Consider the following 18,148-nt stretch of genomic DNA (forward strand, 5'->3'; position numbering starts at 1 on the left):
AAATTTTATCATAGTTATATATGTATAGGAAAAATCATAGTATACATAGAGTTTAGTACGATCTGTGGTTTCAGGCAACCACTGGGGGTCTTGGAGGGTATCTTCCGTGGGTAGGAGGGAACTGGTGGACTTGATTTAAGGTAAGTTGTGATTCTTTTTGTGTCCCCCAGTGTCCCCCGGTGTTTTTCTCAGGCAGGGTGGGTGAGTGGCGGCGGTAAGGAGTGCGCGTTTCAGTGAGACCCAGCGTCTGCTCTGACCGGGCTCTCGCTGGCTTCCACATTTAAGGGAGACTCAGCCCTCAATAGACATTCCAGCAATTCGTGTTTTAAAAGGTAGAAACCAGATACTATTTTACTATTTCTAAATTAAAATTTTGCTATGTATTGAACTTTAAATATAACATTTTAGTCATGGAATGAATTCCAAGATAATAAAAGGAGCCAGAATAGAGTCTTCGGCGGAGACTGACAGTGAGCAATTTGCTGCCCAATAAATATGCAGACGCGACTCCTCACCCCAGTGTGCGGCTCGCTCCCGCACATCAGCCTGCCGAGGTGCAGGGAGGTGCAGGCTACTGGAGATCAACTGTGAATTTTAGGTGTTCAGCAAACTGTCAGATGGTGCTTCGACGTTTCCAAGGAAACGGTTTGCTTATCAGCAGTTGTCTCCACAGAAGGACCAACTTTAAATACAGCGCCTCCTGGATACGGAAGCAACCAGCCCGGGTACTTGTGCCGCTTAAAAGCCCACAAGCTTTGTTTAGACTATACTATAGACAAAAATAAAAGAATCTCATGATCTTCTTCATTTGCAATATAGGTACAATGAAATGTTATATAATTTAGATTCCTACATTTTTAACACAAAAAGGACTTTTGCATAAAGCTCTTAAAATATCAAATAACATGGTTTAGGCACAATAATTGAATTTTATGGATTTCTCCTGCATCTTGGCATGACTTCAAGCAAGATTATTTTAAAATTTTATGTTTGAAACTTTATAATATAATATTTTTATCTGTATAGCTGATCTCACATGTAGTTTAGCTGCAACTCAATGTCAAACTTGGGAACACTGTAAATTTGGATGATGATTCCAATAATCTTAAATTTTATTAAAATTTGAGAACCTATGTTCCCATACAATGTTTAGAATTGCCCTTATGAAAGAAAAGTAAGTGTATTCAGAGGCGTGCTGGCTGAATCAAGTCCACACTTCTGACAGCTTAGACACACTGTCATCACAGCCGCACAAGTCGGCAATACTCACATGCACATGGCGACAAATCTGGCCGACAGTTACAAGTGGTCCCTACAAGGTTACGTCCACTGTGGGTACACACGCAGAGCTCTCCCATGGAGCTGAGAATAAACTTGTGGAGAATGCACTGCAGTCTATTACTGGTTGGTTAACCTTTAAGATAACTCCTCATCTTAAGGTTTTATAACTTCTTTACCTTTTCTTTGCCAGGGAATGTACTCATGTGCAGGAAGGATGCATTCAACTCTGCTTCTCCACGCTGTACGTTTTACACTGACAGGCTTTTTTGCAGGGAGGCTACTTTTTGTCTGTGTAGCCTATAATGGGGCAGCTAAATATGTCATTTTGGAGATCCTTATCAAGATGCACATTGTTGTTTTATAGTTAAGCCACATATGTAATATACTATATTACCAGAAATAAAAGTGCTATTTTAGTATTTCATTGTGTTGAATTTTTGTATGATGCCTTGGTTGAGTAAGAACTAGGAAGGAGTAAAAAGGTCGCATGTAGTGGGCCCCCTTGCGTACCAGCCATCACAAGGATTCAAAGTGAACTTGATAATTTGGCAGAAGGGCAACAGCAAGGACAGAAAATTTGACAGTTGTCACCATAAACTTGTTCTTAGAGGTGAAATCTACAATCAGATAAGTACAGGAGGGTGAGGGCTGGTTCGGTAATAACTCATATGGAAAGGACTTAGTTTAATTTGATCACAAATGCCATGACTGAAGGCTGCTTCAGGATTGTGAGGGTGTGCGAACCAGGACGGTGAGTGGTTTGGAAGCAAAATTACTTCATTCAGCCAATCAGAAAGTGCTTTTTACACGTCGTACTTAGCTCAGTGTTTGGGCTTTGGAACAACATTGGCTGCGTTTGATTCTCACTCTGTCACTTCACTCGCGTCAACTCACCGAGTCTTTCTGAGCCTCCTATTTCTCATCTGTAAAGCGGGCAATAGGCGTCGTGACCACCACATACGTTTCTGTGCCAATTTAATGAATTAATACCTGCTAAGCCATTAATAAAGTGACAGCAGGCAGTAAAATCTTGATAAATGTTAACTGCTGTTATTAATTTTATTATTATTATTATATTCTAGGGTGATTACATCTATGAATTTAATTACTACCCATGTACTGACTCCTAATTTAAGGCCTTTAACTTTGACATTACCACTTTTGTCCTCCAGGTTTGCTCACTTACATCATCTCTGAGCTTAACATATTAGAAACTGGTTTCATGACTGACCCCTGAAACTTGTTCCTCGTCCAGTGTTCCTTATATTGATGAATGGCATAATTGTCTATCAGATTGCACAAACTAGAAACATAGGTGTTATCTTTACTGTTTTTTTTCTTTTAACTGCCATGTAAGTCCTTCATCAAGTCCTGATAGTTTTACCTTCTAAACAATATGCACATCTGTCTGCTTTCTAACTGCACCATCACCACTGCAGTCCAGCCCCACTATCGCACCCCGCTCAAACTACAGATGCTCCTCGGCTTACAGTGGAGTTACATCCTGATAAACCCACCATAAGTAGAAATATTGTTAGTTGAAAGTACATTTAATACACTTAACCTACCAAACATCATAGCTTAGTCTAGCCTACCTTAAATGTGCTCAGAGCATTTCCATTAGCCTGCAGTTGGGCAAAATCATCTATTTCAAAGCCTATTTTATAATAAAGTGTTGAATATCTCATGTAATTTATTGAATATTGTACTGAAAGTGAAAAACAGAATGGTTGTCCTGGTACTAGAAGTACAGTTTCTACTGAATGTGTATTGTTTTCATACCATCATAAAGCTGAAAAATCATAAGTTGATCCACTGTAAGTCAAAAACTATTGCACAAGTTTCCAAAAAGCTCTCTCTGCATTTCCACCTTCTACTCAACCCATCCATTCTTTGAACAAAGGTCAGAGTGATACAAAGGCCTGTCAAACTATGTCACTTGCCTACTTAAAACCTATAGGTTGTTCTTAGGCTAAGACTAAAACCATTAACAAGATTCTAAAATTTCAGTATAATTTGGCTCTTCCCTACATCTCTGGGCTCAACCTGTATTATCATGTACCTTGCACTCTGGGCTACGGCTACTCACCCTCTTTCAGTTCCTCCAATACAAGATGGATGTTTTTGCTTCAAGATCTCTGCACAGTGAACATGCTATTCCCTTCACCTGGAATCCCTTCCCTCTTTCACCTAGGGATATCCATAAATCTTTCAGGTCTCAGCTTAAGCATAATTTCCACAAGAAGGCCTCCCCTTTTATGTCAATCTAGATCAGGACTGTATTAATATTCTCAACATACCTTATATTTACTCCTACTATCACTTATTATAGTTTTAATAAAACAATTAATTGTGAAGTTATTGGTGTGAATGCTTTTGCAGCTAGAAGGTAAATTCTGGGAGGACAGGGATCATGTCTGTCTTACTTATACTACGTCTTCACCATCGGAATAATGTCTAATAAAGAGATCGCACCTAATAAACATTTGTTAAATGAATGAATAAAGGAATGAATGATGTGACCTCTGAGCTGAGTTTTGAAGAATACATGGGAGGTAGCCATATGACTGGGGGTGAGGAGGGCAGCAGGAAATACTGGGAGCAAGGGGCGGCAGACGGAGGCTGAAAAGGTATGATGGTGAGTAGCAAGGGATGAGCTGGATACTCGGCCAGAGCATTGCATAGTGTCTTAAGAGGTACATATTTTTACCCTGAAAATAGTTGGAAACTATAAAGCGAATAATGAAATGTCCGGTTGAGCTTTGGGCTTTGAATAGTTAAGTGTGTGGCTCAGATTTGGGCTTTGGTATAAAATACTGAGCAGAAATTTAGAGAATGGATTGGAGAGGAGTAATTTTTGGGACAGGGAGACCAGATAAGAATCTGTTAGATTAATTGACTTGAGAAATGATGTCACCTTGAACTAAAGCTATCATAAGGATAAAGAGGGGATAAATTATGAAGATGTTAAAGGGGTCTAATTGAGAGGACTTCGTTAGCAGTTGGATTTGGAGAGTAAGGATGGATATGGATTAGTTCTTGGTTTATATTTTGGATGACTGGGTGGATAATGATGGAACTCACAAAGGCAGCAGATACTGTGTGAGAGACAGATTCAGCGTGTGGTCTTGTTGTGTTTGAGGCACTGGAGAGGCATCCGTGGAGCTGCCTTGGGATGATATACAGGAGGTAGCCGATATCATAGGCGTGGATGAGATTACCCCAGGAGCAATGTAGAGCTTCATTTCATAGTTCAGGAAGCCTTTGAGTACTCAGTAAATATTCTTATCCCTAGGAATATACATAAAACATTTTGAAAACAATTTTAGGGGGTTTGCAGACATTATGAAGGCTTTTCTTTTTCCCTTAGAAGTAAGACGAAAACAGGAGAAAGATTTGGGTAAGGAATGAACAAGCAAGATAAGTCCAAGAAGAAGACTTTAAAGGGTCGACCAGAGACATGAGTGAGAATCAGTAAACAATGTGTCAGAGTAAACAAGAGAGATGGGAGTTTTAAAAAGGAAAGAATGATCAGTAATACTTAGATGTTTTAGAAAGATAGAGTGATATGACTGAGGATGGCAGTTTCAGTGGTGGTGTTGGGATGAGACCCCATTATCTCCAGAGTTAACAGAAAGTGAGGAAGTAGAAACAAGCGTGTAATACGCATTTCCAGAAACTTGACGTCATAGAAGAAGAGAGGTAAGGCAATACCTGGAGAAAGCATAGGTTCAAGGGAAGGAATATTTTTAGTTGTTTTTATTTTCATTTTTAAAATTGTTGCATAACAAATATATTTCTTTATTGAGAATAAAGAAGCATTAAAAGGTTATTTGAGGAATATTTGGGGGATTTTTTTTTAATTCAGAAGAAAGATATAAAAGGTTCTGAAAGTGGGGTTGAACTATATGATTTATAATTTGTGGGAGTCAGTAATTTAGTGCTGCCCTAGAGTATAGAGTAGGACCAAGAACCAACAGGATCCTGCCAACGCAGCAAGTACACTCTCTCAGGAAGTGTGTGAGCAAAGGCTGGTGACAGCTTGTTAGGGACAGTGTAGAGGGAATTCCCATTTAAGTAGGAAATTGAACTACGTGAACACCAGTAGCCATTTCACCTCTGGGATGATGTGGTTCTTTTCCAGGAATGCCTAGGGAGAATCAGAAAGCCTTTTATCCTTCTTGTTTGAAAAAATTGGTGCCCTAAATTCAGAAAGGCGAGGTGTACTGCATGAAACGTTTGGATAGTTTTGGTTTGATATGCCATGGGGAACTATCTGTCACATATAGCTACAAAAAAACACGTGATACATAAATTTAATCAAAGGCAATATGTCAGCTTCTGCCTGGGGAGTTTGCTAATGATGATACATTATTTTTCTCTTTGAAACCATCTGACAAATCTTGGGATCATAGATTGATATTTGCTACTTGTACCTTAATTTTTTAAAATAGATGACTATTTTTACACTTGCCCTCCTTCATGTCCAAAATCTGAAAACATTCAAGAGATGAATGGCAGCAAGAGTTAGGATGATTCTACATGTGCAAGCATTCAAGATATGCTCACAACAGAAATCTTCAAAGATATACTGGAAAACTTCAAGAATATAGTTTTATCATTAATAATTTCAGCATGTGAGATTGCTGATGTCACACTACGTATAAGTTTCAAGCATTGTTTCTTCTAAGATAAAGCACCCAAATGTCCATACTGGACACATTTCAATGAATTTGACAAAGTAGAATTATTAAACATGCCAAAAGTAGAGTTTAATAATTGAGTGACCCAAAACAGCAGACATCGTTACATTAAAAGAGAGAATGTATTACAGTCCCACATTTATTTTATGTATTTCTGTGTATGGGTATGTAGGGGTCTGTGAAATATTACTCATCATTATGAATTGTAAAACAGCTCACAATGCCTGACATGCAGGAGGAAGGACACTAAACAAAAAGAGGACTTCTAGCTCCCATTTTGTGGTGGAGCTGGCTTACCTGGTCTGCTGAATTTGGGCAACAAGACGATGACATCAAATGTCAACTAGATATGCTCATGTAGGTGTCTCCAAGTGGTATATTTAACTCTAGACTTCATAAGAATAGCAAATATGTTAGTTAATAAAAACTAAAATCACATAATGGTGCAAGTTTTTTCATTAGCTACTGAGTGATTTTGGTAAATACCATTCTCTGACCACTAACTCAGTAGATGAATCCCTTATCTAGGAGTAATTAGAGTGTGGGTCCTTGCCTTTCACCAAGTTGGGTTTTTTTCTCCCTCACATCTTATTTTTATTAATGTAGGTAACAAATATTTGTTAGACTGTTATGGGCTGAATCGTGTCCTCTAAAATTCATATGCTGAAGTCCTAACCCCCCAGTACCTCAGAATGTGACCGTATTTGGAAATAGCGCCTTTACAGAGGTAATTAAGGTTAAAGGAGGTCATTTGGCTGGGCCCTAGTCCAACATGACTGTTGTCCTTATAAGGAGAGAAGATTAGGACACAGACAGACACAAAGGAAACACCATGTGCAGACAAAGGGAGAAGCCCATTTAGTTAAGGAGAGAGATCTCAGAATAAAACCAACCCTGTTGATACCTTGATCATGAACTTCTAGCCTCCAGACCTGTGAGAGAATAAATTCCCATTGTTTCAGCCGCCCAATCTGGGGTACTTTGTTATGGTAGCCTTAGCAACTAATACAGACATCATGTATATGTTAGATACTGCATTGTCTTTCAGTATAGAGCTTCTCAGACTTTAGTGTGCATAAGAATAACCTGGACGCCTTTTAAAATAGAAATTTCTGAGCCCCACTGCCAGAAATTCTGCTTGCGTAAGTTTACTGTGGGGGCCCAAGAATTTACATTTCCAACCAACTTCCAGAAAATGTGATGCTGCTGGTGGGACCATATTTTGAGTAGCCTTTGTAAATACAAATGCCTTTCAGAAGGGTAATAAATTAAGCTTCGCCAGTGATTTAGTCACTGACTGATAATTTTCCAGGAATTTTGAAATCCCGTTTTTAAAGACAGCTACCCTTAAAATTGGCAATGGTGGGAGTATTTACATCATAGAAATTGGCAAATGCTACAGAATAGGACTTTTATATTGCTGGAGAGTCAGTTTCAAAACATTTACCAATATGCCACTGCTTGCAAGTAAGTGAGTTGGTTAGATCGCTTTTCAAGAGATACGGAGAGTGCGGAAACACTAAGGGTGGGGGACTGTGGGGAATTGCCTAAGGTGCGAAAGACATAGACGGTGGAGGCACAAAATAAACTCCTTGGGTCAATGATTTGAATGAACTTAAGATTAGCAATTTTATTATTTTAATAATTCTAACAGACCCCTTTTGACCAGACACATTGGAAAAAAACAGGAAATTGGAACCTGAATCACTGCCCTCGTGTTCACTGGCTGTTTCTGTGCGTTATTTAACCGTTAGAGCAAAATATTTCTTTTTTATGTAAGATGTGAGTGCATAGGATAATATAAGCTGCCTCTACCATCTTTGAGATTATACATTTCCAAGTACAATAGCCTAATAAAATGCCCAGTGCCATGCCTAAAATTCCCACTCACTTCAAGATGAATGCTTGTTTTTTTTTCTTTTTGAGGCTCGAAATCTCTGGAGCCACGATTGTATAAATGTCTGAGCTGATGGGAACATGAGCTTGTCCTAAATATGTCTCAGGTAATTGTGGAGATTGTTGATTAACAGAGGTTTACAGACTCTACTGAGTTATACAAATGCAAGTTCAAATAAATACCAGTTTGTGATTTGAGAATTTTGGCTTGAGGACTGGTAGGGGAAATTTAGGAGAAGTGATTTCTATAGTACTGTATTGGTTGATGTGCTGTTCTTGATATGTGTTCCCATGCCTGCAAGAAATGGAGAAGTGAACTTTAGTGACTTAATTTAGCAGAATTCTACAGAAATTTCTTCCCCACTGGCTGAAAATATGCTCATGTTCATGTGTCTCATTATTTACATTAATTTCTTCATTATTCATTCTTTCAACAAATGTTTATTGAGCTTCTCCTGTGTGAGAGCTTTGTCACACAGTAGAATTAGGTGATGGGGTTGGAGAATGAATAAGGTAGATATAGTTCCAATTCATAGGGTGTTTATGAGTCTACAGAAAGGGAAGATCAAACAGCATTTGAAAAAATTATAGTATTTCATTGGAAAAACACTTTTATTGTCTCTTAGGATTCTCTATAACTGTTTTTTTCCCCTGAAATATTTTTTATTTAACAAGCTGCTCTTATTTGGAGAGAGATGGCAAGATGATCAGTATTTGGGCATATAGAATAATTTTATACATTAGACTAATTGTAGTAACTGTAGGCTCTACAATTAATCATGTTTAAATGTAAACTGGGAAGTATCTATTTAAAGACAACTGACTAAGCCTCCCTTTTCATTTGTCTGGGTGAGTGAAAAATAATAGCAATTACCTGGGAAATAAAGACTCCAAAAGAATCCAGCCAAAACAATCTGAACACTTGAATAATTTTATTTTGAATAACATATGTTTTTAACAGTGTGTAGCCTGTTCATTTGTAAGATTATTAGAACTGGTCATTCACATGGCACAGAAAAAAATTAAAAATAGACACAATTGAAATAGCATAAATCAACAAACACGAAACCAGGGCCCAAGTTTGTATTAATTGTGTTTTTTATTTTCTATATATTATAATGCTTTGACATCTTAGAGCCTTACTGACCTTCTAGGGCTAGCTAGTTCCTAGAGATATTAATAGTAGATGACTTACTTGTGAACACACCTTCGATAGGCAAACCAATCAATCCAGAGCCCATACTCTGAACCACATCCTCTGTCTGGCTTTACACTCCAGGAGGCAATATTCCTCTGCCCCAATCATCTCAGGGCCAGATCTCAGATAACTAAGGACTACCCCTACAGACCAGAGCCCATCAAAATTGTTCAAACAAGCCAAACCTAAACTGCTCACTCTGCCTCATCCATTCCTTCCTACAAAAGCCACAGTGAGGACTTTCACCCATGTTTTCCCGCCTCTTCTGCCTCCTGCTGAGCATCATGCTTTCCTTGTGGCCCTGCATGGTTAGGGTGTTAGTTTCAGTTCTCCAGAGAAACAGAACCCACAGCGTAGACGTACATGCAGTATCGGCTCACGCAATCATGGAGGCTGAGAAGTCCCACAGTCTGCTGCTTGCAAGCTGGAGACCCAGGAAAGCGGATGGTGCAGTGGAAAGGCCTGAGAACCAGAGGGCCCGTGGCACAAACTCCAGTCTGGGTCTGAAGGCCAGAGAGCCCTGAGCTCTGAGGGCAGGAGACAAGAGATGTCCCAGCTCAAGCAGTCAGCAGAGGGAGCACAAATCCTACCTTCCTCCTCCTTTTTGTTCTATTCAGGCACTCAACAGATTGGGTGATGGCCACCCACAGTGGCGAGGGCCATCTGCTTTACTTAGTTCACCAATTCAAATGCTAATCTCTTCTAGAAACATCCTCACAGACACACCAGAAATAACATTTAATCAGCTATCTGGGCATACCGCGGGCAGTCCAGTTGACACGTAAAATGAAGCTTTGCATGTGGCATGGCCCCTCCTCTTGGGAATGGTAACAAACTATTCTTTTCAATGCATTTGTCTCCTGATCTGTTGGCCTGGCCTTATCGCGCCTGAATAAAAGCAAAATCCCAGGCACATTTAAAAATAAAGTCACATGAATGGAGTGATCTCACAAGGAAGTCAGAAGCCTGAGTGAGTTAGGAACACCTTTGCTCAAGTAGAGAAAATAACTGAATAGGGAGTGATCAATCTAACAGGAACTGTCTGGTAACGGAATGCAGGTGACCGAGAGGAAAGGTGCATATCATGATAAATACTCATCAAAATGAAAACCATGTCTATTCAGGGATCCATCTGTGGCCCATATCTGATAGCTGCGCAAGTCTTTGACCTGCATATTGCTCAGACAAATTCTGAGGAAAGGACTTTTTTTTAATCAGCTCTTCTTAACCCTGAGAGAATGAACAGATAATACAGTTCCATCTAGAAAAATTTGGTAACAGGCAGCCAGTATGCGCAAAACAGCTGCCTCTGGGAGTGTGGCTACCAGGACGGCAGCCTGAAGCCCCGTGCTCCCGCATGCCACTGCCCGTGCTGTGCCTGGCGTCATTTCAGCGGCATCGCTAGTGATCACTCTTTTATATAAAATATTTACAAGTATGCTTTGAAGTAGGTACAATACTTGTTTCTTCCCCTACAGATGAGGAAACAGAGAAAAGTTAGGCTTTCCCCCATATACACAAGGCTAGGCACACTGTAAAAACTCATTGTGGATACAAGCACACTGATTCCAGTTCCCCCGAACCCCTAGACTCCACTGCCTCCTCCTTCCTTCCACCTAGAGGATGCTCAAATTTCAAAAGCCAGTCTCTTGTGAAAACTTCTCTTTGCTTCCTCCTTTGTGTTTTCTAAGACATGGGACATTCTGCTGTCATAGCCTGTATGAATTAGTAACGGCTTAAATAGATTTCAGCTTATTTGCCATATGCAGCAGAAATCTGGGGAAGAGGGCATACAGAGGTACTTGATGATATTATTAAGAACCCTATATTTTTCCGTATTTTCACTCTATCATGCTTAGATGTAGGAATGCCTGCTGCCTTGCAGTTGTACAATGGCGGCTGCACTTCAAACTCTTTTCTACATTCTTAAGAAGATGGGGGAAGTCAAAGGGGCAAGGAGCTAATGGATCTATCCTGGAGAGATTTTGCCTCTGTTCAGAAAGAATGATCTCTCCACAGACTTCTGCCTTAATCTCATTTATGTCCTGCACACACTTGTGGGCACAGGAGTCTGGGAAATCAAGCATTTTTAGCTGGTTGCAATGCTACTGTAATTAAAACTGAGAGTCTTCTAGAAAGAAAAGGGTATTGAAAATATAGGTAGGCATCTGGCAGTGTCTGCACATAATGCTTAACACAGTGTATTCTAATTACTTAAATAACTTTATCTCTCCTGGTAGACTGGGTCTGTGTCATATCTATGCATCTCTCTTCTTTATATTCTCTCTATGCGTAGCAAATTGCAGAAACAGTAAAAGTTTATTGAATGAATGAATGCCAGTGGTCTTTTCAGACCGCGGCATTTGTTGTTGTTGTTGCTGTTTTATCTAAAGCTGGATTTTGAAATTCTTGACTCAAATTTTATTGTAAATCACTTAATACAGTACTGAATGTCCTTTCAGCGACTAAAAAAATACACAATACCTGAAAAAAAATTATATGATTACTGAATTAGAACTGCCAGAAACACAACTCAGACATTGCTCCAAAATGAATACACTCTAAGTTCCTCTTTTGGAAAGGACCACAAATGAAACAAATGGTGGACGGGTTGAAAAAGTAGGGAGACGGTAGAAAGAGGTGTAGCAAACTATCAGGCAGCTACCTTGGTCGATGCTTTTGTGATACCCGTCACTGAGTAGGGGTAAGCTTTTGGAGGCATTATTTGGAGAGTCTTACATCCAAGATGCCTTCTTTGGTCCAAATTTATTAATAATCAAGTTGATATCTGGAATCCCATCTGTTTCCTGTGTATAATTCTCAATTTGTTCAGAATCTAGAGGGAAAGAAAAGGTGATTGATTCAACTTTTTCCAAACTCCAATAAGAATAGAAATTTATATGGGGAAGTAAATAAGGAGACATTGCTAGCTTATTTCTTGCTACGAAACCTTGATGACTTTCACAAGTCTATTTTGTTGGAAATTAAATAGTTGTATTTATCTATGATCAGAAACCAAATTTACCCATCAGATCGTATCATCTCACTTTCACATGTCTAATGCTGAAGTTACTAATGACAACATTAAGACAAGGAAGGAGAAGACATCAGGAAATACTAATATCCTACAAAGTTATTTAGTATTTTTACTCTATCAGGCAAGTTGATTTGACTAATTAACTCTGTGATCTTGGGCAAGCCAAGTAACCTCTTTGCACCTGGGTTTACTTGTCTATTAAACAAGAGTTTTAAGTTACTGGGGGCATTTTATTCAAATAGAATCCAATATGTGAAAGAAATTCAACCAGGATTCTATTAGTATAAATGCGTCTTATATGTTGAACTTTAGGACGTTTATTTATACAATTAGAAAATAAACATTTAAAACGTCGTTAGGAATGACAACTATAGTCTTGTACTAGCCTTAGCCTTCAATTCATTTCAGTACTTTTGGTTGAACAATATCTAGAAAGGTCAGATTTCTTAAAGATAAACAGTTGCAAATGGCAGCAGTTTTTAAAAGTCTCCTTTACAATCTTATTATATTTTTTAACTAAATTAATTAAGAAGCTTGAGAAAGGAGCAGCAAGATAGTTTTTTATTCAAAATCGAATTACCAATAATGACTATCATCTGTTCAAATTTCCAGCCTGTCTTAGTTCACTTAGCATAATGTCCTCCAGGTTCATCCACGTTGTTGCGAATAGCAGGATTCCTTCTTTTTAAATGCTGAATAATATTGCACTATGTTTGTGTGTGTGTGTGTGTGTGTGTGTGTGTGTATGATGTATCCTGATTTTTATTCATTCATCGGTTGATGAACATTTAGGTTGTTTCTGTATCTAGGCTACTGTGAATAATGCTGGCATGCTACCATTGTAAGGCTGGCCAAAAGACCCCCACAGGCACAGCAACGACAGCCCCGGGCCCCTTCCCTGTTGGCTTGCAGCCGGGGCCAGACCGCATCCTGTCACGAGTGACAAAAAATGGCTACGCTGGCTGAACACCCTGAGCTCGGTTTCCTGCCCTACCCGGCTGTTGCAGACAAAGTCCTCAGGCTTCAAACGACCACATGCTACCTAAATGTTCCAAGACCCCCTTTTTTACCCCACGTATAAAAACCCTGCCTTAGTCCTGGATGGCGTGACTTCTCAGGCCCTGACCTTAGGACCTGTGAACCTCACCCGGAAACACTTTGATAAAGCCACTTGTTTGGCCATAACTTGTGTCCACTGGTCTCTCCTTCACCGGAAAACCTTACAATCATTTATATGTGGAACCTAAAAAAGTTGAATACATAAAAGTGGAGAGTAGTAGAATGGTGGTTATCAATAGTGGGGGTGGTTATCAATAGTGGGGAATATAGGAAGGTGTTGGTCAAAGGGTACAAACTTGCAGTTATAAGATGAATAGGTTCTGAAGACGTAACATACGGCATGGTGATTATAGTTAATAATAATATATTATATACTTGAAATCTGCTAAGAGAATAGATCTTAAGCATCCTCACCACAAGAAAAAGTAACTGAGGTGATTGATATGTTCATTAGCTTGATGTGGTCATCATTGCATAATGTGTATGTATATCAAAGCGTCACATGTACACCTTGCACACATATAATTTTTATTTATCAATTATGCGTCAATAAATCTGAAAAAGAAATAAATTTTCAGCTTGTCTTATGACATTGTTTAAAATGTTTTTATGAAGAACTTCTACAATTCAATAATACAGTCCACACAAACAACAGAAAAATGGGCAATTAAGATAAAAGGAATCCTGCACGACTAATAAACACGAGAAAACGTGCTCAGTCTCACTACTTATCAGGCACATATTTAGGAAAATTGAAGATGCAAAGAACTGAAGATTCAGAATTCTATTTCTAACACATATTTTTGGGTTATTATTACCCATGGGCACCAGAAGACATGTTCAAGAATGTTCACTTCAGCATCAATAGTAACAGTTATGAATTCGAATATCCTAAATTCCATCAAAGGGGAAGGGGGCACCATCTGTGTGGCGGAGGACTACAGAGACCTTAAGGAGAACGACCTAAATGTGTATGTAACAGCATGGATATATCTTGAAAATGTAATGTTGGAAGAAAAAAACACATGTGTTTCAGAATGGCAATATATGACAGTGTTTACATAAATTGCAAAACAGTAATTAACTGTATAATGTTCACGGCTTTTGGATTTCAATTTTATCTGCAAAGCTATATTTTATATTAACATTTGTTTATTTTGGATGGTAGGGGTGTCTATTGCATCGTTCTATGTACTCTTTTTTTTCTTTTTAAACCTTTAAAAATAAAAAGCAAAGCCAATCAGCCAATTACAGGCTGTGTATATTATCAGATGAATCTGAAACTTTTGATGAAGTTTATAAAGTACTTGTACTATAATTGTGATGAAAGTTTATGCCCAAGTCTTGTTGCCATGTAAACAAGCATCATGGGCATATGTGCTGTGAAAGTGTAATTACCTGCACAGTTTTATAGGAGTAGATATTCCAGATCAATTTTTTAAAATTATAGAACATAGTCACCCTAATCAATGAACTATGTATAAGAAGTTCCAGTATATATATAAGCATGGGAAGAGCAGCCTTATTTCTAAAGTATGCTAAAAGTGTGTTAACTTGGCAGAACAAGTTAATTCATGAATAATGTTTTGAAGATTTACATTTGAGTCTTAGATGCAATTTTTCAAATTTCAATATTTCTAAAATAAGGTTGTATCATAACATTACATATAATATTTTCTTTTTCCTTTCAAATCTATGATTAATTTGTGCATTGATAGGTTAACCAGGCACCTCAATATTAGCATGTTCACCATGGAAGTCTAGATTTCCTTTTCTTGAATCTGCTTCTCTTTCAGTCTTCTCCATTTGGGTAAATGGCAGCAAGATTTACCCAGATAATCAATTAAAAAACTGGGAGTCATTCTTGATTTTTCTCATTTCTTATCCCTTTACGTCTAACTTTGGTGGGTGTTAGCTTTCCCACCAAAATAAGCCCACACTCTTGCCATTTCTCTCCATCTTCTGCCAGCACTCTTGTCCAAGGAGCTGTCATCTTAGGCTTGAACCTAAAATAGCCTCCTGAGTAGCTTTTACATTTTCATTCTAAACCCTTTGTAGAATCAATTATTTAATTACATTATTATGAAATATTTTAGACTTGTAAAATAATATTTGCACATATGAAATATATAATATACAAAATAATGTAAATAGCACATAATCAAGAATAAAGCAAACACTTGTATTTCCGCTACCCAGCACAATACAATGAACATTTCCAATAGTAGTTTAACCCCATCTGTTCTCCTTCCCACTTGCATCTCCCAGATGGCATCATAATTCCAAATTTGGGGTGTATCTTGTCCCTGTTTTTTAGTAATTTTGCTTTATATATGTAAATTTCCAAACAACATTTTGCTTGGTTTTGCATGGTTGTGACTTTATGTAAATATAATCATAACATAAATATTCTTCTATGACTATTTTTCTCTTCAATTTTATGATTGCAAGATCATCTAGGTAGGTGTATATATAACATCAGTGTTTAGTATTCTGTTGTAGGAATAAATTCCAATATATTTGTTTTCCTGTTGATGAATATTTGGGTTGCTTCTAAGTTTTTCCATTTAAAAATAAACTGAAATAAAAATAACCTATCTTTCATTAAAAAAAAGTTATTATGCAGTTTTGTAGTGAATTTTCCAGTATACATGTACAAGAGATTTTTTAGGACATATATTTAACTGTAGACAAAGGGAGTGAACATCTTCACAATTTACTTGTAATGCTAAATGATTTTCCAAAAACTTGTATCTATTTACACTTCCATCTGCACTGTGTAACAATTCCTGTGGCTTTATAAACTCTGCAGTATTCCATATTAGCTGAGTTTATAATATGAGTCAATCTAATGGATGTGAATTGTATTTTAAAGTGGATTTAATTTCGATTTTCATGATTATTTTAAAAGCAAACTTTTTTTGGTGTTTATTATCCATTCATTTTCCTTCTTGTGTAAAATGCATGTTTGGGCTTTTGCTTATTTTTCATTGGATTATTTGTTTTCTCCCTACTAATTTGTAGGAGTCTTTGATACATTCTAGATATCACTTTATGTGTTACAAATATCCATTTCTATTTTGTGGCCACTTCTTTTTATGTCTTTAGCTGAAAGAATCTTTTAATTTTAACATAAAAATTTAACAATGTTTTCTTTTTAACTTGTGCTTTATAAAGCTTTTTAAAGAAATCCCTCTTGAGGTTTTTTTTCAAGGTGGGTGACCAGAGGCACCTCAGGCACGCTTCCTCTGCTTGGAAGAACCAAACTAGTGTGGAGACAGTCACACTCTGAATACATTGTCCAAGAGGGAAAATGGAATTCCACAGAAAAGTGACAGGAAACACTAAAACCTAGGAAGGAGAAGGAAAACAGGCAGCCTGCATGGATAGGACTGGCCGGGCACCGGGGGCTGAATCCCCAGTGGGGGGAGGGGGAGTGAGTGTCTTCTTGCAGAGCACTTTCCTACTGGGAAATCATACAATCCAGGCTCCCAGCCCTGATTTTGATTTGGAGAGTGGCCGAGATACTGTGGGAAGGAACTGCTCCAGGGAGGGAACATACCTTGGGTCCCATGCCCCTTCTGGGACTTGAAAGGCTGCAGTAAGATGGCACTCTCAATCCTGGCTTTTACAGAGTGAGCACAGTCCAGGAAATCAGCAACACCATTCCTGGGCATTAGGGAAACTCAGGCTGCTGTTCACAGAGCTGGGATATGAGCATGGGATTGGCTTCCACAAACGGGACTGAGAATGAGCATGGTGTGGGCTGCGGCTGCTGGTGCTGGAAATGGCCAATTTCCCTGGGCCCTGAGCAGGAAGGGATTTGCTGAGGAGGCTTAGTCTTGAGCTGGGCAAGGGCTCCTGTAGCCCAGGACTGAGTTCTGGGATAGTTGTGAACTGCCAGATCTGACTGAACAGCCAGGTCAGCTGCAATGGCCGGGATGACGAAGGAGCTCTGCTGGGATGGGGGCATGAGAGGAGTGCAAGTTTCCCACCTGCTGGCCAAGGCTGTGGGTGCTGGGACTGGCCCTAACCGTGGCAGAAGCTCAGCGCAGTGGCGGTTGCCCCTCACCCAAGCCGAGAGCCTGAGAATTGCCCCACCCCTGTCACAGCTGGCAAACTTATCACTGGTTGGGGGGTGGTCTGAGCACAAGCTTGCCTTGTCTGGCTCTGCCCGGATTCACACCACCCTCCGAAGCAGAGTGCAGGTCTAGGGTTCTAGGGGTTCCATGTCCCAATCCACCACCTGGGACACCTTTTCCCAGGGAACAGAGGTTGGGCATAAACCCCCTACTGCTAGAACCTCAGCTGGCTCCTACCTGCAAGCACCATCTACTGGCCTGGAGGCCAACGCACACAGCACATTACACCCACTGCCAACATGAGCACACAGCACTTGAATCAGAAGGGTATCTTGCTGCCATTGCTACTGCCATGGCCCACGGCACACTGGCTGCCCAGGAACTCAGGAATCTGCTCACCCATCCAATACACTGCTACAGTAGTGTAGTACAGTACACTACAACGGGCATCTGAAAAAACCACCCAGAGGCCCGAGAATCAGCCTGTCTGGAACTTCAAACACAGGCGCCAGCAAACGCTGCCCCAGGGAACATGGGTAGACATGCTTAGCCCACCACTACTACCACTGAAACCTGAAGACAGGCCTATCTGATATTCCAGTCCCTAGCAAAACTTCACTACAGCCTCCACCATAAGAAACCAAGCAGCACCATAATAAACCAAGAAAATCACAGATACTACCAATGCTATTTGTAGCCAACAGAACCATACAGAGTCCACTATTGTACACACTCAAAAGCAAAGCCAAAGTTCCCCACCCAACCAACACCATAGTTACATCGTCAGGAAAAACTCCTTCCCCAGCGAAAGTAAATTAAAAAATATGAAGAAGTGACTATTACACCAGATGTGTAGATATCAACGTAAAGACTTCAGGTCTAGACAGTGAAT

The sequence above is a fragment of the Propithecus coquereli genome, unplaced genomic scaffold (genome assembly GCF_000956105.1).
Source record: "Propithecus coquereli isolate 6110/MARCELLA unplaced genomic scaffold, Pcoq_1.0 Scaffold213, whole genome shotgun sequence".
Taxonomy (NCBI): Eukaryota; Metazoa; Chordata; class Mammalia; order Primates; family Indriidae; genus Propithecus; species Propithecus coquereli.